The 19,743-nt window shown below is 40.9% G+C and overlaps 1 protein-coding gene across 2 annotated transcripts in view; it reads left to right on the top strand.

Moving 5' to 3' along the window:
• Positions 1–19,743, top strand: part of Micu1 (mitochondrial calcium uptake 1) — a 188,046-nt gene that overhangs the window by 66,306 nt on the left and 101,997 nt on the right. The gene's annotated exons all lie outside the window — the stretch shown is intronic.

Here is a 19,743-nt window from a genome sequence, read left to right as displayed (position 1 = left end):
CCATCCTCCTACCTCACTCCCGAGGTCTGGGATTAAAGGCATGTGCCATTATCCCCAGCAAATTAAAACTTTTTAAAGCGTCAAGTCTTGTCATATTTGAATTTTGGTTTGGTTTGGTTTTTCAGTGACAGGCATCTAACCCAGCGCTGGGGCCATGCTGGGCAAGTGCCCTCCAGCGAACCTATCTCCCTACGTCACTGTGCAAGTCTCTACGTACATAGCTTGCTAGCACCGTCATAAAGGTGGGGATGCACCATGTAGTCAAGCTTTTGTTTGAATGTACTGTGTCGTGCAGTTTTAGAAGTGAACTCCTGCAATATCCATGTATTCCCCTTAGGATTTGTTAATGCAATCATCTCATGTGCTTCAGATAGTTTTCTTAATGAAACCTATATTTTTTCTTCATTTGATTTTTAGCATCTAATAATTGGCCTATAAAACAAAGCAGTTATTTCTAAGTGGAGCCTTTATGTTACATTATTGTCGCTCATATCTTTAATCATTTAGTTGCTATCTTTTATTGGTATAGCTTATTTCACGTGGTGTATATTCTTCTTCATTTTCCTATTTTGTCTTTTCCCTTTTTTTTTTTTTAACTGAGAAAACAAAGTACAGAAGTTATGTTCCTAATGCACGTAACAGATCACTTGCTGCAAATCTAATACCACTGTGTTTCTTTAAGCATCAACATAGAAAACTGCGGGGTTTAGATTAGATTGTTTCTGAAACCGGGAATGCCAATTTCTAGAGCTTTGATCCTTCTTTCTTGTCTAAAATCAATAAAGTTCTTACCTTATTTCCAAGTATGGTAACAAGTTGCCTATGGAAATGAGTTGTTCACTGTCATCCAGTGTACATTTCCTTCTGCCCGTCCTTCTCCCCTCCTTCCCATCTCCACACCTCCCACCCTGTCTCCTCCAACACTTTTCCTCCCTCCTAACCTCTGTCTCTTCCCTCTTTCCTGCCTTCCTTTTTTATTCTGGGACTTTATGTGTGCAAAGCGTGTCCTCCATCACCAAACTACAGTCCCAGTCCCAAGAGTTCTTTCAAAAATATAGACAGATAGTTTTGAAATATGCCCTGTGGGGGAAATTCCTCTAAGGGGAGTATGAGCACATATTTTTCCTATAAGGCAATATTGTTAGTGTTTTATTTGAGCTGTAATTATATATTTCATACCACAATTAAACTAAGAATTCTTGTTTTATGCCCCAGGCTGGCCTTGAATTTAAGATGATTCTCCTGCCTCAGTTTCCTGATTGCTGGGATTGCAGGCATGTTGCAGCGTTCCTAACTAGTATTTCTCCTTTATTGTTATTAAAGAATTTCTGGGTTGGAGAGAAGGCTCAGTGGTTAAGGCACTTGCCTCAAAGCCTAATGACCCACAATTTGATTCCCCAGTACCCCCATAAAGCCAGATGCATAAAGAAGTACATACGTCTGTCTGGAGTTCATTTGCAGTGGCTGGAGGCCCTGGTGTACCCTTTCCCTCTGTCTGTCTTTCTTCAAGCTCTCTCTGTTTACATATAAATAAACTTAAAAAGAAAAAGTTTCCTGGACTGGAGAGACGGCTTAGTCGTTAAGGCACTTGCCTGCGCAGCCTAATGACTCGTGTTTGACTCTCCAGGTCCCACATAAGCCAGAAGCACAGTGATGCAAGTGTGCAAGGTCACACGTGTGCACAAGGGGACGCACGTGTCTGGAGTTTGATTGTAGTGGCTGGAGGCCCTGGCACACCAATACTCTTTCTCAGTCTCTCATGCTTGCATTAAAAAAAAAAAAGTTTTCCATCTTCTAAGAGCAAAATAGATTGTGAAAATTGGACATCTCGTGGGGCATGTATGATGATTATCCATCTATTTCTTTGAACTGCTTAAACTCAGCTCAAATTTAGGTAGTTCATAACACTCCTGAGATGAGTAATTAATTATACATTGTTAATTAGCCTCATCTTTTCTTGCTGCCTTTGAGACTTGAAACCACTGAGGTCGAAATTCTTATTGAATTAATGTATTTATTCAGGTCTTACTGTTGCTAACTATAAATACGTAGGTAGCATATTATTATTTTTGCTTGAGACCCATATTTTTATTTGCCCCATAAATGCTATTGTTAAAATAGGATGTATCACTTACATTTACAAGTATTTATTTATTTATTTTCAAGCAGAGACAGACAGACAAAATGGACATGTCAGGGCCTCTTGACTCTAAATGAACTCCAGACGCTTGTACCACTTTATGCATCTGGCTTTATGTGGGACCTGGGGAATCAAACCTGGGTTGCTAGGCTTTGGAAGAAAGTGCCTTTAACCATTAGGCCAGCTTCCCAACCCTTGTTGTTTTAAAATAGGGAAATTCTTGCTTAATAAAGGAAAATAATAGAATCCAAAAAAGTATACAAAATGTTCTAGCTTCTAGAGGCCAAAAGTTCTTCCACAAATAGTTTATAGGTCTGAGGGGATAATTCAGTCATTAAAGTGCTTGCCTCTCAACAAGAGGACCTGGGTTCCACCCCCAGTACCCACATGAATGCTGGGCATAGTGGCACATGCCTATAATCCCAGAACTGGGAAAATAGAAACAGGTGGGGTTCCCGGAGCTCACTGGCCAAGCAGTGTAAACTAAGCACTGGGCTCCAGGCCAGTGAGAGACCCTGTGCCAAAAAACAGTGACCTGTGTAGCTGAGGATGACACCCAGGGTCCTCTGACTACACACACATATAGTGCTTGTGCACACCATGCACACATGCAGACAATGTTTCCATTACACTTTGTTTGAGAGGTGACCTAGTAATATTTAAAAAACCCCAACGACTCACTCACTTCTTGGCTGGCAGTGGTTTAGTTTTCCAGTTTAAAGCAAAATCTCTAAGTTAAAAATGCATAATGGGCTGGGATATGGCTGTCAGTAAAGTGCTTGCTTTACAATCATGCGGACCTAAGTTTGATCTTCAGACCCATGTAAAAAACCCAGGCATGGGCCTGGGCGTAGTGGCGTTTGCCTTTAAGCCCAGCACTAGGGAGGCAGAGGTAGGAGGATCACTGTGAGTTCATAGTTAATTCCAGGTCAGCCTTGGCCAGATTGAGACCCTACCTCGAAAAACCAAAATAAAAAAGGAAAAAACAAAAATCCAGGCATGGGCTGGAGAGATAGCTCAGAGGTTAAGAGCACCTCCTGAGCAAGTGTGACAGCCTGAGGGTACCTAAGACTGCTAAGTTAAATTTCCCCAAAGCCCATGTAAACAGCTGTGTGTGAGGACACATATCTGTAACCCCAGTCCTGTGGAGAGCAAAGGGACAGAGAATCACTGGGGTTGACCAAAACTAGCAAGTTCTGGAATCAGTGAAGAGATTTCATCTACAGGAAACGTGGATGAGTGAAATACCCAGTGTTCTCCTGTGGCCTCCACGTGCACACACCCAAGGCTGTCACATCTGCACATTCATCTCTACACCTCACACATACCTGCCAAAAACAAAACAAAACAAAACAAAACAGGGTGTGGTGCATGCATATAATCCCAGTGCTAGGCAGATAGAGTCAGGTGGATCCTGTCAATTTCCAGGTCAATGAGTAAGCTTTCTCTCTCTCTCTCTCCCTCTCTCTCTCTCTCTCTCTCTCTCTCTCTCTCTCACACACACACACACACACACACACACACACACACACACACACAAAATGGTATCAGAGAGGAACAGCATCTGAGAGTATCCTGTGGTCTCTACATTTATGCATATGCACATACATACATACACAAGCCCCCCAAAAGGTGTTTTACTATATTTGTTTTTTTAGGCCATTATCACCAAAATAATAATATGAAAGAGTAGATGGGGCTTTCTTTTCTACATAATGAGTCATTACTCATAAATGTGCACACTTTCTTTTTTGTTTTATTTATTTGCATGCAGAGAGTGACAAGAGAAAGAAAAAGAATGGGCACACCAGGGCCTCCAGCCACTGCAAATGAACTCCAAATGCATGTACCACTTTGTGCATTTGGCTTTACATGGGTACTGGGGAATTGAACCCAGGTTATTGGGCTTTGCAGGCAAGTACCTTAACCACTGACCCATCTCTCCAGCCCACACGTTCTTAGATAGCTCTCTATTCTTATCCTCTTGCAAGTCAAGAAAAGATACAGAAAATAACTGGCCTAAAATCCTTTAGCTGCTCTGTGGTAGAGCCTCGTAAGTACAATGTTGTCCTACTTTTCATGTATTTATCTAGTTTTCAAGGAGTTTTTAGTTTTTATTTTTTGAGGCTGGGTCTCACTGTAGCCCAAGCTGACCTGGAATTCACTGTATAGCCCAGGCTAGCCTTGAACTCACATAATTCTCTTTCCTCAGCTTCCCAAGTGCTGGGATTAGAGGTGTGTGCCACCACACCCAGCTTAGTTTTCAATTTGAAAACCTGTTTGTAAATAGAAATTTTTCTTACTAAATAGTTCTTGCAAACCAAACAAACAAGAGTCTGGTGTTTCACTCTCTGCTAAGAGTTGTTAAATGGACGTGTCCAACTCTTTTTTGGTGGTTGTTAGTGGTGATGGTGCTGTTTGGGTTTTTGGTTTTTTTTTTTTTTTTTTTTTTTTTTTTTAATTCTGAGATGATCCTTGAGATACTCTGGTGTGGTGTTGAACTTTTAGGCTCAAGCAATCCTGCCTATGCCTCCTGGGTACACTGGGACTACAGGCATTCACCATCACATGCAGCACCAGTTTCTTCTGCTTTGATAAAGGACTATTAGAAACCAATAATAAATGAAAAAAGACACTAAACATTTCATTTTAAGGGAAGAAAATATGAAGTGTACAAATTTATTACCTGAATTTAGAAATCAGAACATCAAGTTTACTGTTATTTGTTCCATCATTTTATCATACACCATAAGCATTAGTTGACATGTTGAAAAGTATTGTATTTCTTTTTTTTTAATTTTTATTTATTTTATTTATCTAATGTTTATTTATTTGAGAGCGACAGACACAGAGAGAAAGACAGAGGGAGAGAGAGAGAATGGGCGCGCCAGGGCTTCCAGCCTCTGCAAACGAACTCCAGACGCGTGCGCCCCCTTGTGCATCTGGCTAACGTGGGATCTGGGGAACCGAGACTCAAATCGGGGTCCTTAGGCTTCACAGGCAAGCGCTTAACCGCTAAGCCATCTCTCCAGCCCATCTTTTTAATTGAACTTATCACTATTAAAAGTGAGTAGCCATTTGGGTTGGAGAGATGGCACAGCAGTTAAGGTGCTTGCCTGCAAATTCTAACAACTCAGGTTTGATTTTCCAGTACCCACGTAAGCCCAGATATACAAGGTGGCACATGCATCTGGAGTTTGTTTGCAGTAGCTGAAGGCCCTGGCATACCCATTCTCTCACTCTATCTGCCTCTCCTCTCTAAAATAAATAAGTAAAAATAATTTTTAAAAAACTGGGTTGGAAGGATGGCTTGGTAGTTAAGGCGCTTGCCTGCAAGACCAAAGGATTGAGGTTTGGTTTCCCAGGACCCACATAAGCCAGATGCACAAGGTGGTGCATGCATCTAGAGTTCATTTGCAGTAGCTGGAGGCCCTGGTGCGCCCATTCTCTCTCTCTCTTTCTCCATTTCTCTTGCTCTCTCAAATAAATAAACAAAAAGACTTTAAAAAACAAAAGAAAGAAAAAGAGATGGCTTTTAGTGGTTAAGGCACTTGCCTGCAAAGCTAAAGGACCTTGGTTCAATTTCCCCAGGACCCATGTAAGCCAGATGCACAAAGTGGCACATGGGTCTGGAGCTCGTTTGCAGTGGCTAGAGGCCCTGGTGCACTCATTCTCTCTATCTTCCTCCCTCTCCCTCTCTCTGCTTTTTTCTCTCAGTCTTAAATAAAATAATTTAAAAAAAAAAAAAAAGAAGCAAGTAGCTGTCATCTGTGTTTGAAAAATTGGATCTATACTGATTGTAATCATGCCAGTAAATACAATGTCACTTCTGTTAAAAGCAAGTATTTATTCTTTCAGGTATTGATAGCTGTTTAGCTGTCACAGCATTTAAAGGTGGCTGTTCTTTGTAGTGTTTAGATGAGCCCAAAGTCGGAAACATAATTAAAGTAGCAGAGTGAACTTAAATACTGGCTCAGCATTTCAGGAACTATTTTTGGGCTGTTGAGAGAGAGCACATGTTTAGTATAAATGAAGCTCTGGGTTCAACCCCCAGCACCAAAGAAAAGGTAATCCTTTGACACTTGCTAGAATTTTCTGTTTTATTTTGTAGTCACGTTTTTTTTTTTTTAATCTTCTTTCCCACCCAAAGTTCTGTGGATTACTTTTAAAACCTTTTCTCGTTTTTTTTTTTAAAGTCTGTTCTTACACATTGGCAACTTTAGCTATTTTTTCAACACAATGCAATTTAAAAACAATCTCACTTTGGTGTATAAACCGTTTTCCAAGGCATTTCCATGGTGAGCTGCTGCACAGCTGAGGAGTACTGTTGTAATATGTGAACTGGTGTGAGAAACTCAGCCTTGATGGTTGCCGTTTGTCACCCGTGTGACAGATGGACGAGAGCAGAGGAGCGTAGACTGGGTTTTCCTTCACGTGGGCTTTGCTGCACAGTTGAGGGGTAATCCTGGGATGGAGCAGTTACCTCATGGCAGTGACCTTGTCAGCCAAGTCAGGGTTGTGTATATTACTCCCTCTGTATAACTGCTTGTCCTGGTTCCTTTACCAGTCCAATCAGCTGTAAAAACCTCTTCGTGCTGTCTCTGGAATGATCCTGAGTTATAACAGTAGCTACTCCATTAACCACAAACAGACCTCTGGCTAGATTTTTCCTATCACAGTGGGTCTTCTCAGCCTGGGCTATACCGTCCTCTGGGGCTCTGTCACATCAGCCTCCACGGTGGACATGGAAATTACTAAATCACATCTGTTTTTCACTCAAGAATGACTGTAATAGCACTAGGCTTGCTTTGAAAAGGGTGGCAGATTTAGGTCGGATTTTACTTCACAGCCAGTGAAGTTTATTTATTGAAAAAGATATTGACAACTGTTAGATATTGGAAGATACTTTGAAGTGGTGCCCTGCTAAATTAACTGACTGGTACTCATTTCTCAATGCTTGATGCTGTGCTTGCCCACATAGATGGCATTTTATTTAGTGGGTATAATTTTGGAGGATACCTGTTTCCAAGTGGTCATTCTGAACTCTTCCACCAAACACTGACCAGTCTTCTGAACTCTTCCACATTTGGTTGCTTATATGCGCATATCAATGGGGACTGGATGTGCTGGAGAGATAGTTTAGTGGTTAAGGCTCTTGCCTGAGAAGGCTAAGAACTCATGTTCAAATCCAGGTCCTACATAAGCCAGATGCACAGTGACACAAATGCATAATATTGCACATGTGTATAAGGGGCACATGCATCTGGAGTTTGTTTGCAAAGGCTGGAGGCCCTGGCACAACCATTTGTGTGTGTGTCTCTCTCTCTCAAATAAGAAAATAATAAGATATTTTTTTAAATGGTATTATAATCCCTGAAATTGTGGGGAATCCTGATAGGAACCCTTCATTCAAAACATGCTTTGACTACCCAGGAGAAGAAATGAAGTATTTATTTCCATTTTCTTTCAAAACTAATTAATCATTTGTGTATTTTCTTTTCATAGAAGTGTGAAGCTGTTCTACAGAGGGGTCTTTTCATGCTGGGGAGGCCGGGACTTGTGTCACTATAGCGTCTGGTTCCACTGCGCCTAGCAGTTGCCATTTGAAACATCCTTATGTGCTCTGCATTTATTATTTCCAGGGGTCCAGCAATACAAGTGTTAATTGCTCCTTCATATGTTATGTTTTATGATCTGTAGATTTGATTTGGAAGTTCGCTCATATAATCGATGTCAATTTGTTTTTTTCTTTTTCTCATCTTCTGATCAGGATTTCTGGCAGGTACTGACTCAACAGCATGTGCTTTCGGTTAATCACTGCTCCGGAATCCATAGTAACGCTGCCAAGTCCAAGTTCAGTGCATGTTCTGGCCTTCCCTGCTCCCTTCACAATGACTCCCTTCCTGTCACTTTAAATTCCCTTGCTTTATCTCTAATATGACAACATGAACACTGTACAAGCCCTTGAGAATACAGAACCCAGCGTAATTTACAAGGAAGTTCTAGCAATAGGTGTTACACAAAAGGTCAAGAAAGTGAGTTTTACTCATTACACTGAATCGCGTTTTAATTAATTGGGTCACGTAAACAGTCTAATTTGAAATGTTCTGTTCCTACTTAGACTGCAGTAGGAATGAAAGACAACACTAATTTCAATTTCTTACATAACAAACACAGATAAGCTGTTGCTTCACTGCTTTTTAGTCAACAAAATGGCTGAATAAGAAACAACATTTAAAAAGAATTTACCATTTTGCTCTTTTTGTTTTTGTTTTTTTGATTTTTCGAGGTAGGGTCTCACTCTAGCCCAGGCTGACCTGGAATTCACTATGGAGTCTCAGGGTGGCCTCGAACTCACGGTGATCCTCCTGCCTCTGTCTCCCGAGTGCTGGGATTAAAGGCCTGTGCCACCACACCCGGCTTTCATTTTGCTCTTGAGCTAGTCAGTGGCTGTTATTCTATATAATGGAGGCAAACGTGTGAGGAAAACCATGGGAGGAATACACAGTTGTAGGCTGGCACAGGAGATTTCAAGGACACTGAACAAGTTGATTTACATACATGTGGGATCATTAACTGTAGATTATAAATTATTAAAATTTATTCATTAAAAATTACCCTTGGATTTTTGATGGCTGACAGTCATAATAAAAAATGAATCAAGCTAAATTAGAAGCATCCTTTGTTTTAGCATAATTAATGTAACATAATTAATGGAGACCATGGGGGTACAGGACTTTTTTTATGCTCACATTTTTAAAATGGTATGCATTAATTCCCTACCAAGGCTTCCAAACCATTCATCCAACTACTGGCGGAATAGGTTATCTTTTTAGATAACTGTGGCTTTCACTGCCACAAACTGAACATTGTTCTGAAACACATTAACAGATACTATAAAAGTTATGTCAGGATAATTTACTGATGAGCACCTTATCAATGTTTCAAATTCTGGAGATTCTCTTTCAGAATAGCTGCAGCACAAACATACTGAGTGCTAAAAATAATAATCCAGGCCATAGCTCAGCAGTAGAGGGCTTGCCTAGCATGAGCAGGACCTGGGCTTGATCCCTAGCACCACAAAAAGAGAAAAGAAAGGAGAGTAAATCAGCTGAGACTGCTAACACCTGAGACTAAGGACAGCCATTTCCAAGTCTTTTGGTTGTGGTAGGAGACAGCTAAAATCTCCTACTGTTCTCTAAGAGTCTTGTGGTTGAAGAGTTAAACCAAGTTGTCTCAAGAGGGTTCAGTCCTTGCTGGAGAGGAGGAGGGAAGAGAGAGAAGAACTGGGAAGTCTGGACTCTGCAGCACTGTCCACCTCCATAGATGGCAAGCATCAGTCTTTCTGAAGCTTTCACTACCAAAAGAAGCATGTTTTGGTGGTGAAAGACTCAAAATCAGGTGTTAGGTCGTTAACTTTGGCAGGTACATACACTAAACCTGGGATGACAGCAGTCTGGTATAGCAGCATGATCTCTGTGTAGGAAGGCCATGTAAACTTGTGAACCGTTCCATGTTTTATACCAGTAACCTTTTCCTGCACCTTTTCGTGATTTTTGAATCAGTTTTTTAAGAAGTAAATGATTGCAAAATCTGTTTCATTGAAGAATAAAGTATGAAATACTGGATATTTTTAAAATAGCTTTACGGTATTCCTAAGGATATCTTGTGAATAAGGTTTATATTTAAAATAATAAACTGAATAAATAAATAAACTGGCTGGGTATGGTGGCGCACGCCTTTAATCCCAGCACTCGGGAGTCAGAGGTAGGAGGATCGCCTTGAGTTCGAGGCCACCCGGAGACTACATAGTGAATTCCCAGGTCAGCCTGTGCTAGAGCGAGACCCTTCCTCGAAAAACCAAAATAATAATAATAAAGTGATTTTTAGGCTAGGGAGGGAGGGAATTGTTCATATTGGGTTCAGTGCATCACTCATTTTGGTGACACTAGTCTGGCACCTTTATACTCTCAAAAGCACGTGAGCTGTCACTTTCTAGAATGGGCCTCTCTCTCTCTCTCGCTTGCTTCCTGGCGGGACTCGTTTCTTGCATGCTCATTTCTGGTGCCTGTGGAGAGGCCGGAATCAAAGCCTGGCAGCGTAGTCTGTCCTTCAGATGCAGCTCAGCTTGGTAATACAGATGCTCACCGCAGTGCCGGGAGGAGTACCCACCCTGTCTCTTTCCAGTCTCCCGACTTCCACCACTGCTGAGGTCTGTTGACTTAACCCATGCTCGTGTCACCGTGAAGTGCTCCACAACAGGGTGGCACTTGATTGGTTGCCTCAAATATTCAGACTCCTATTAATATGTCTTCAGATACACTTTTATTTTAAATTTTGTTGGAATTTGAGATCAGTAAAACCCATTTGGTTTACCACTCTTGATTTGAAGGCATAAACATGACCATTACATGTCTAGCACCTCATGCTTAGCTTTTTTCATCACAAAACAAGTTTTGAAATTCACTTTGACCTAAGAGCACTTTGGTCAGGCTCACTTCCTTTTTCTTATTACTTCATACACTCGGGCCTGTTTGAAGGCCACAAATAAGGCTCCATCAAAGCAACTCAAAGGAAGTATCTTCAGTTCTGGCGAAAGCAGGTTCCCAGCCGGTTGTAAACATCTGCCCGGCGCTGATCTGTGGTTGTAGAGACAAGCTGTCCACATGCTTGTCTTTGGCAGGATGTGTGATCAAATACGAATTGAATATGAAGCTTTTCTAATTCCAGATTAATAGATATTAAGAAGGATATGTATAAAAGAGTATTCTTGAAGTGATGCCCAATTTGAAAATAGTTTAAATATGCATGTGTATAAAGAAATGCCATAAACAAACATGCACTTAGTCATTGGCTCAGATTTCCTTCTCAAGTGAGGGAATGAAAGGTTAGTATTTTATAATAGTGAACTAAGTTTTTCTTCAAAAGTAGCCTGTCCTCATTCACATTTCCAGAAACCACAAACAACATGGACACTTGTGTTCTGTGTACTTCATATCATGTAAAGCACAGTGGCTCATGGGTGGGCTCTGAAGTCACACTGTAGCCTGTCCTGTCACCTCAGGCTACTTTATTTAGCTTTCCTGAGCCTGCATTCTCTTATATGTAAAGTGCATGGAATAGTAAGGCTTACCTCAGAGTGGCTATGAACTTAGGAGAATGTAGGGGTAGAGCACTGTGGACTATCTGGCAAAGAATAGCTGAAGTATAATTTCTAAATTTTTTGAGGCAGGGTTTCTAGCCCAGGCTAGCCAAGAATTCCCTGTGTAGTTGAGAATGATCTTGAACTTCTGATCCTCCTGCCTCTACCTCCCAAGTGCTCCAGTCAAACTCTACCCACTGAGCTAGGTCGCCAGCCTCATCATTTTCAAACTCTTAATATAATTTTTAGTGGTCACTGCTAGTCAAGGGCTTTGTATCATTTTTTAAATTTCAAACTTGATTTTAAAATTCTTCATCACAAGGTTTCTTGAGATTAGTTACTAGAACAGTGGCAGTCAGAAATTCTCAAGGTGAATTGCTTTCTTTTCTTTCTTATGCTATATTTTTCATATATATATATATATATATATTCCCCCCCCCCGCCCCAGACATAGGGTCTCATGCTAGCTCAGGCTGACCTGGAATTCACTCTGTAGTCTCAGGGTGGCCTCGAACTCAAGGTAATCCTCCTACCTCTGCCCCCCAAGTGCTGGGATTAAAGACATGTGCCACCACGCCCAGCTTCTTTGCTACATTTTTAAGATTAAAGTACTGTGCTGACTTATTTTTCAAAATTTGTACACAAGCTTGTTTTATAGTAAGTGATAGGGAAGTCTTTTGTGACCCATGTGAGTGACTAAAGCCAAGACTGATGCTGAGCTTGGGACTGGTTTGTTTGATTTTGTTCCCTCCACTGATCTGAGTGGCCAAAGCTGAGATTTCAATTCTTAGATTTAAGTAGCAAACAGTCAGTAGTGATGAAACATTGCTTCTCCCACCCAAGGCCCATTTGAAGCAAGTATACAAGCACAGTGTGGAGCAGAGTTCATTTTTTCTCTTTCTCTGTTTTTTTTTTTTTTTTTTTTTTTTTTGAGGTAGGGTCTTGCTCTAGCCCAGGCTGACCTGGAATTCACTATGTAGTCTCAGGATGGCCTTGAACTCATGGCAACCCTCCTATCTCTGCCTCCAGAGTGTATTTTTCTCTTTCTCTAGTTTTGATAGAACTTTACTAGATACTGAGGCTTAAATTAATCCTTTTCATAAAGTTATGTTGTTTCCTTGAAGTTAATTCCATTCCAGTAGCGTTTTGAAGTTTCTCTGACTTCTTCAGTCACATTACCGGCCACCATTATTTTCTGTGCATCATCATTCATATCATTTCCTCTGAAGCTGTCTGGTTAATGAAATAGGAGAATATTTGAACTCTGGGTATTTGGTGGTTAGAATTGGGACTGAAAAGAGAATTGCTTTTTGGCAAAGTAAAGTTTATACCATCTTAAGCATTCACCTTCCTCGATTTGTCACACAGCAATTTATGTTTGCCTCAAGCACAAGAGCCCTTTGAAAAGTTTGGAAGACAATCTAGATCAGAAGGGGAAATCACAAGCTACTGTGAATTGAAAACATTTAAATTTTACTTTTAGTTGATGTCTACCCAAATTCTGCCTTTCTGTAAGATGAGGCATGGGTGGAAAATGAGAAGAACATATCTCAGCTGTGCGGCATAACCTATTTGATGGGGAATAAGGGGATTGTTTAAGATTGGCACTCTCCCGAAGGCTTGGCAAGCTCCCTGTGCACCAACTAGATAATGAAGTGTGAACATTAACTGCATGGGGACATTGTCGCAGTTTTTCTCTTTCTAACCCCTCCCCCTCCGAGTCCTAACTCCAGCCTTGGATAGGGGTGCTGTTGGTCATTGCTCATTTTGAGATGGCATGCCAAGATTGCATTTTCCAGGAGAAGCTAATATTAGTGTTAATTTCTAAGTGCATCCTCAAATACTACTTCAGGGATTTAAAATGTATGACAACAATAAAAGAAAATGTTGATGTTTTTTTCTTTTTTCACAGTATATACACACGCTAGAAAAATGCTATGCCCCTGAGCTATATTCTTAGCCTTTTTGAAATTTGTTTTGAAACAAGGCCGTGCTAAGTTGCTCAGGGTAGGTCTCAAAGTCGTAACCCTGTTGTCTCAGCTTCCCAGGTAGCTGGTATTACAGGCTTGCTCTACCACACCTGACAAGAAACATTAATATTAAAATAATCCTTAATAAATGTTAGTATTAAAATTATTCAAAAACTTGAGTTTCATAAAAGATGAAATCTTAATTTAAATGGCAAAGCTATCTTTTTTATTAGATTTTCTGTATGCCACAAGTATTTTGAGTTTATACTTGATACATAGCATTTATTTTGCAGAGTCTGCTGACTTGTATTAGATAAAGTTTGTGAGGTTTTCTTTGTTTGTTTGTTTCTTTGTTTTCAAGGTAGGGTCTCACTCCGGCTCAGGCTGACCTGGAATTCACTATGGAGTCTCAGGGTGGCCTCGAACTCACGGTGATCCTCCTGCCTCTGCCTCCTGAGTGCTGGGATTAAAGGCGTACACCACCACGACTGGAAAAGTTTGTTTTAAACCTTAGGTCTTAAGTAGAAGAAACAGGGACTGAAGGGATGGCTTAGTAGTTAAGGTACTTGCTTGAGAAGCCTGCTAGCCTGGGCTCAATCCCCCAGCACTCACATAAAGCCAGACACAAAAGTGGTATGTGCATCTAGAGATAGTTTGCAGCAGCAAGAGGCCTCAGAGTGCATACACGCATGTGCGCGCACACACACAGAAATAAAAACCTTTAAAATAGAAGAAAAAAGTGGGATTAAATTCTAGATATAATTTTTCTCTTAGACTTCATCTAGCTGAGTCCCAGAATGCAAAAACCCTGGCCCCGTTTTGAAGATCCTGTGAGTGCTTATGAGTTGGAATCCTGTCTGGAAAACCCAATCCCAGGGCCCCTCATGGTCCACGCAGTTTTAACCATAGACTTTATACCTATGTGAGGTTTGACAGAAACCAAAGTGTGGGGGCTTCAGCACGAAGTCATCTGGTGCAGTCAAACTATTCAAGCTTTAGACTCACTGTGAAGGGCAGCAGCCACACATCTGTGGAGAATGATTTGTATATAGCAAGTTCACTGATAGACTTTCCAATTACCATGGGGGAAAGAAAAAAGACAAACTTTGTGGTGCATGCCTGTAATCCAAGCTACTCAGGAAGCTGAGGCAAAAAGATCACAAGCTCAAGGTATGTCTGGACTACACAGTGAGTTCAAGGCCAGCCTGGGAAACTTAGTGAAACCCTGTCTCAAAAAATAAAAGGGGGTGGAGAAATAGTTCAGTGGTTAAGGCACTTGCCTGTGAAGCCTAAGGATACAGGTTCGATTCCCCAGTACCACATAAGCCAGATGTACAAGGTGGTGCATGCATCTGGAGTTCATTTGCAGTGGCTAGAGGCCCAGGTGCGCCCATATTCATTCTCTCTCTCTCTCTTTCATACACACACACACACACACACACACACACACATTGTTGTTGTTGTTGTTTGGTTTTTTGAGGTAGGGTCTCACTCTAGCTTAGGTTGACCTGGAATTCACTATGTAATCTCCGAGTGGCCTCGAACTCATAGAGATCCTTCTAGCTCTGCCTCCCAAGTGCTGGAATTAAAGGCATGCGCCACCACACCTGTCTAATAAATAAATAAAATCTTTTAAGTAAAAGGAGGACTGGGGATGTGGCTCAGTGGTAAAGCACTTGCCTAGCATGTGTGAAGCCCTGGGTTCAATCCCCAATACCCCCTCACACACACACGCCCCTGCAGAAAACACAAAATTCAGTTATGTGGGTCTGGAGAGATGGCTTAGTGGTTAAGCGCTTGCCTGTGAAGCTTAAGGACCCCAGTTTGACGTTCGATTCCCCAGGACCCACGTTAGCCAGATGCACAAGGGGGCGTACACATCTGGAGTTTGTTTGCAGTAGCTGGAGGCCCTGGCTCGCCCAGTCTCTCTCTCTATATATATCTGCCTCTTTCTCTCTTTGTCTGTCACTCTAAAATAAATAAATTTAAAACATTCAGTTATCTGGGGGTATAGCTCAATGGTAGACTATTTGCCTAAAAGGTTTTGAGGCCCTGATTTCTCCGTTCCCCCAGTCCCCGTCACACACACAAACATACAAATATTCAGGATATGGTACAGTTGAGATCAAACCAAACCCTTGATGAGGGCTTTTACTCATTTCCCTTGAGGTTGTTAATTTGAATATCTTAGTGATACAAAAGGCCTATATCTGGGGGTTTTGTCTTTTGAAATAAGCTAAGACCTAAGTGAATAATAAGATTTTATTTTAAAGCCAGCCATGGTGGTACACACCTTTAATCCCAGCACTCAGGAGGCAGAGGTAGGTGGATCGCTGTGAGTTCAAGGCCACCCTGAGACTGCATGGTGAGTTCCAGGTCAGCCTGGACTAGAGTGAGACCCCACCTCAAAAACTTAAAAAAAAAAAAAAAAGGTTGTATTTTGTTCCTGTGAGGAGCTTATTGCTTTGAAATCTTTGCATAATTTCTTCTCCAAAAAAGATCCTATTCATCACAAAATTGAATAGGAAAGTTGTTCTTACTAGTTAACTTGCATTCTGCTTTCACAGCCTAATGTTTCAGAAATTCAAGTGATTAAGAGTAGAATTTTTTTAAAAAATATTTTATTTATTTGAGAGCGACAGAGACAGAGAGAAAGCTAGATAGAGGGAGAGAGAGAGAATGGGTGCGCCAGGGCTTCCAGCCTCTGCAAACGAACTCCAGACGCTTGCGCCCCCATGTGCATCTGGCTAACGTGGGACCTGGGGAACCGAGCCTCGGACTGGGGTCCTTAGGCTTCACAGGCGAGCGCTTAACCGCTAAGCCATCTCTCCAGCCCAAGAGTAGAATTTTTAAAAAATATTTATTTATTTGAGAGGAGGGGTAGATAGAGACAGAGAATGGGCATTCCAGGGCTTCTAGCCACTACAATGAACAACTCCAGGTGCATGCATGCTTTCTGGTTGTATGTGGGTACTGGGAAATCGAACCAGGGTCCTTTGGCATTGCAGACAAGCACCTTAACCACTGAGCCATCTCTCTAGCCTTGGAGTAGAATTTAATAGGTAACATCTAAGTTGCATATAGTGACAATGCTTTATAAAATATCCACAACTTAGATCTCTTAAAAATACTGTTTTGAAAGCTGAATGTGGTGGTGCATGCCTTTAATCCCAGCACTCGGGAGGCAGAGGTAGGAGAATCACTGTGAGTTCAAGGTTACCATGAGACTACAGAGTGAATTCCAGGTCAGCCTGGACTAGAGTGAGACCCTACCTTGAAAAACCAAGAAAAATATATATTGTTTTGTTTAAATAATTTTCATCATACCCTGAAATGCTGCTAGAATCTTCCCTAAGTATCCATAATATATTACCTAATAGTAAGTCATATGTTCTTATAATAGAACTGAAATGTATCCTATTCCTTCGGACTTTTATCTATAATTTTATTTTATCTAGTTCATCTATTATATTTGTTATTTATATTGAGTTTACTATGTTGAATTAAGCCTAATTCCCTTAGTTTAGATTTTTATAGTAAAAGTTATGTTTAAAAGGGAAAATGAACACAATTGCCAATCAGATAAGGAACATTACATTTTCTTTAAAATGTGCCTTCTTTTAGCTTCTTTTCTTTCTTTCTTTCTTTTTTTTTTTTCTGAAGTAAGGTCTCACTCTAGCCCAAGCTGACCTGGATTTCACTAAGTAGTCTCAGGGTGGCCTCAAACTCACAGCAGTCCTCCTACCTTAGCCTCCTGAGTGCTGGGATTAAAGGCGTGAGCCACCACGCCTGACTTAGCTTCTTTTTTAAATATTTTATTTTTATTTATTTGAGAGAGTAGTACAGAAACAGGCAGATAAAGAGAGAGAATGGGCATGCCAGGGCCTCTAGTCACTGCAAACAAACTCCGGATATGTACACACCCTTGTACATCTGGCTTACATGGGTCCTGGGGAGTTGAACCTGTGTCCTTTGGCTTTGCAGGCAAGTGCCTTAACTACTAAGCCATCTCTCCAGCCCTCCTTTTAGCTTCTTGAGCAGATGAGTAGTGCTTGCTTAGGGAAAAACAGTGACTTAAGATTTAGCTACCCAAAAGATCAAGCAAAGGAACATTTTACTGACTTTTCCCATTGCAAAATTGAACAATAATAACACATGGACTAGCTAGGATGTGGAGAAATTAGAGCCCTCTTAGGTTGCTAGTGGAATGTATCTTAGTGGAATGATGAAAATAGGCTCTTCCTCAGAAACTTAAATATACAGCTGTCATGACAGAGCAATTATACTTCTAGGTATAAACTGAAAACTAAAAATGGTACTTCGTTATTTGTAAATGACTGTGTGAAGTAGAAAAATGGTGGAAATTATCTCCATGTCCTTCAGCATAGAAGTGGGTAAATAAATTGTGGTATAAACATGCAAAAGTTGGGTTGGAGAGATGACTTAGCAGTTAAGGTGCTTGCCTGCAAAGTCTAAGGACCCAAGTTCAGTTCTCCAGGTCCCACATAAGCCAGATGCACATGGATCTGGAGTTCATTTGCAGTGGCTAGAGGCCCTGGAGCAACCATTCTCTCTCTCTTATAAATAAAGATGAAAACTTTAAAACTTTAAAAAAAAAACATGTTGTTTGGCAATAGAAAAGAATTAAATGCTGATTCATACTACAGCATGGATGAACATAGAGAACATTTAGTGGTGGAAGCCAGACACAACATAGATGTTGTAGGGCTGGAAAGATGCCTCAACAGTTAAGGTTCTAGCCTGCAAAGCTTAATGACTTGGGTTTGAATTCCCAGTACCCATATAGAGCCAGATATACAAAGTGGCACATGCGTCTGGAGTTCAAATGCAGCAGCTAGAGGCCCTGGCATGCCTATCCTCTCTGTCTGTCTCTATCTGCTTGCAAATAAATAAATAAAAATATTTTTTAAAATCAATATTGTTGCTGGGTGTGGTGGTACACACCTGTAATTCCAGCACTCAGGAGGCAGATATAGGAGGATTGCCAAGGGTTCAAGTACGCCCTGAGACTACATAATGAATTCCAGGTCATCCTGGGCCAGAGCGAGACCCTACATCAAAAACAAAAACAAAAAAAAAAAATGATATTGTGGGCTGGAGAGATGGTCTAGCAGTTAAGATACATGCACATGCCTGAAAAGCCTAACAACCTGGGTTTGATTCCCCAGTACCCACATAAAGCAGATGCATAAATGGCTAGAGGCCCTGATGGGCCCATTCTCTCTCTGCTTGCAAATAAATAAATGAAATAAATATTTCTTAAAAGTTGGTATCATATAGTTAAATATTTAAAATGATGAACTGTATATAAATTTTGCCACAATTGGAGCCAGGTGTGGTGATGCGTGCCTTTAATCCCAGCACTTGGGAGCCAGGGGTAGGAGGATCACCGTGAGTTGGAGGCCACCCTAAGCCTGGATGAGAGTGAGACCCTACCTTGAAAAACCAAAAAGAAAAACCTTACCACAATCATACATAATAAACCTCATGATATAAAAATAATGAACATGGCAAGATTATTACAGATCAAGGAAACCTAAAACTAAATTACTGTTTTTGCCTAATGCATCCTGGACAGGGAAGGGATATGTATGAAGAAAATATGTGTGAAGATAGCTGACCAAATGTATGGGATGAGATAATAGCATTAGATTTTCTGGTTTTATTTAGTTTTGTCATGTTTAAGAAAGTGCCTTTGTTTCTAGGAAATAGATGCTGGAGTGCTTGGAATGTGTTAAAGAGCAAGATGTCCCCCTGACTTTCAGCCTGATACAGACATGTGCTTAGAGTGAGAAAGCTAAAGGGATGGCACATCTGTAAATCTGGGTAAAAGGTTCATAAGCTAGTTTTCAAGTTTTCTATAAGCTTGATATTAAATTATATCAAAATGCCTTACCAGCAAAGTTTGTTTTGCCTTTCTTTGGTTTGCTGGGTAGCCCTGTGGTACAGGTAGTGTTAGAAAAATGATGTCAGGTATCTGGCTCAGTGGCCTCATTTCACTAAATTCTTAACTATTTCTCAGCCTTTGACTCCCAACACGTTTATTTTAATTTCACAGTGCGTCTCCACGTGGTTACTCTGTTGAGTACTCGGCTCCTCTTCGCTGGACCGTTCTGGCTAGTCATGGAAGGCCTTTGGAGACCCACTCTCACTTTGCCTAATTTTCCCCATCACGTTACTTTAACTTGCAGCACCTTGGATAATGTAAAAATGTCACTATCTGTTTCTTTCATCTTGAGGAATTTAAATGTTAACTTTCCAGGGGAAGACTTTGCCGCCCTAGTTCTCCTCCAGGAGCTTTTTCAGTCTGAATTGTATGTTTAATCTCTTCATAGAAATTCAGGCACACAAGGTCTAATGTTTCTTAGAGCATCCTGGTTTGTATGCTCAGTGCTGTTGTCAGCACAAAGAAATACTTCCGGTTCCGTCATAGAGGATCGTGTATAAGCCACAAAGGAAACCAGAGAGGG

This window comes from Jaculus jaculus, chromosome 18, assembly GCF_020740685.1.
Source record: "Jaculus jaculus isolate mJacJac1 chromosome 18, mJacJac1.mat.Y.cur, whole genome shotgun sequence".
Taxonomy (NCBI): Eukaryota; Metazoa; Chordata; class Mammalia; order Rodentia; family Dipodidae; genus Jaculus; species Jaculus jaculus.
Note: the sequence above shows the minus strand (reverse complement) of the source record. Positions and strands in the feature narration are given on the sequence as shown.